Source organism: Lissotriton vulgaris, chromosome 1_1 (genome assembly GCF_964263255.1).
Source record: "Lissotriton vulgaris chromosome 1_1, aLisVul1.2, whole genome shotgun sequence".
Taxonomy (NCBI): Eukaryota; Metazoa; Chordata; class Amphibia; order Caudata; family Salamandridae; genus Lissotriton; species Lissotriton vulgaris.
Genome location: NC_141685.1, coordinates 248835305 through 248837729, shown reverse-complemented (window position 1 = coordinate 248837729; position 2425 = coordinate 248835305).

Genomic DNA, 2425 nt, shown 5'->3' with positions numbered 1-2425 from the left:
TCAGACGTCAAAGGAATCAGTTCCCCGCCCCCAGGATCAGAAAGGAATGCACTCTCCAGCCCCAGCCACAGCAATGCCGAGAGCTTGTTTTCAAGTGAGATTTACAGTTCACCGCCCTACGGTCTCTTTTCTCCAACCTTTCTGTCTCTCACTGTGCACCCTCAGGTGTCTATTCTTAGTTACATTTTGCTGTTTGTTCTTGGTTAATGTTCCTCTCTTCCACCCTCCAGCAGTCTTCCTCGTCTTCCCCAAGTTGCTGTCTCTTTCTCATTTTCCCCTGCCAATTTTTCTCTTTTGCTCTGTTTATCGTCTCCATCACTATCTCCCACTGTTTCCATTCCTTATCTTCTCTTTTCTGGCAATCGTACTCTCTTCCATTTTGAGTCTGTCTTTCTCTATTCTCTTTCAGTTTCCACCATTTTCCACTTTGTATTTTGCTCTCGTCCCCTTCTACCTATTGTACCACAGCTCTTCCTTAAATCCTCTACTTTCCCATCTCATGGCCCATCCTCAGTCTCTTTCTTATCCCTCCTCCCATTTTTCTTCCCCTTGGATCAATGGACATGTTTGTCCTTCCTGCTCTTTTATTCCCCAATTATCTTAATTGCTTTTTTTGCTTCCACCACCTTGCCATGCTTGTCCTACTTTCTATGTATGTTGTTTCTCATCCGCCCAGTGTTGTAATTTGCTTTCACTTCTACGCTAGTTTAATTCTCACTCCCCAACTTCTCACTTTCTTCTCACTAGCCTCTCTCTGCTTCTTTCTCCTTTTCCGTGCCCCCATTTATTTTTTGGCTCGGTGTTTTTCCATACCTTCCACATTGTGTTCCGTCTTTATTTTCCTTTCTCTTTCCCTAGTGTCCACACTGTCTTCATTCTCCCGTGTACCTCCCTTTACTTCTCTCCTTTGCTCCTGTCCCTAGATCCTTATTCTCACTCTCCAGTTCTCTTTTTGCCTATCGCTCACTATTCCGCTTTCTCTCTCTTCCCTTTCTCCCCGTCTCCTTTCTTTTGTTGTTCTCACTTCCTTGCATTGCTTTCTTTCCCTCTCGCCAAGCTTCTTTTGAAGTATTTCTTTCTGCTGCTTCATGCCTCTTTCTGAATTGATGTCAAGTGCTCCCTGACAGGTGAGACACATGCAGACAGTCCTGTTTTCTTTAACCCAATAGAACATGTGTTTAAAGGCCTATTCCTGCAAAGGAAAATACAAAACTACAAAGTGCTAGAATGAATCTGAAGGTGTCACATAGCACTCCTTTGTTTTGTGAGCTATTATACAATTTACAAGCATGCCTAATACAGAGGTTAATTGTATTTTTATAGCGCCATCAGTGGATATATGGCACTAAGCAGGTCTATTGCATGCCCCTCTCTTGTTGAGATAATGCTCAAGTTTAGATTGATTTATATTGAAGCATGTCTTTCTGAAAGAATGTGCACACTATTGCAGTGCCAGAATAAAACGTATCAATTATGGAGCTTTACCGTTCCCATCTTCTATACTCCTACCCTCCCCCTCCAAGAGAGCCTCCCTTCGGATACAACCCTGTCGCGTATTGTGAGTGCCTATCTCATTCTTTGACCTGGATTTTTTTTAAAGGCGTTGACCATCTGCCAAGAGCCGTCATTTCATGTCAACTCTGAGTCCGTCTGCCCTTCTCGCTTTATTATGAAAGTAATCCTTCCTGTTCCTCTAATGATTTTACTGTATCAAACAATGGAATGCTACCATTTCAGGGAGGAAATGGTACTCTATTTTTACCCAGCAAGCATTATCCCATGAATTGGAGTATGGATTTTTAATCTCGGATTGAGAAACTGAAAAAAACGATTTACATGTAGTGTCTACTTTTTTAGGTCTATCTGAGCCAACGCACACACACAACCAAACACACACACAACCCCCCCACACACATAACCCCCCACACACACAACACCCCACACACACACAATCCCCCCACACAAACACCCCCACACACATACAACCCCACACACACAATCCCCCACACACACAACCACACACACACAACCACACACACACAACCACACTCAACCACACAAACAACCCCACAACCACACACACAACCCAAAACACACAACCCCACACACAACCCCACACACACACAACCACACACACACACAACCACACACACACACACAATCACACACACACAACCCCACAACCACACACACAACCCCAAACACAACAAACACAACCGATCTATCTATCTATCTATCTATCTATCTATCTATCTATCTATCTATCTATCTATCTATCTATCTATCTATCTATCACCATCACTCTATCTATCAATCGCCCTCACTCTATCTATCTATTGCCCTCACTCTATCAATCTATTGCCCTCACTCTATCAATCTATCGCCCTCACTCTATCTGTCGCCCTCACTCTATCTATCGCCCTCA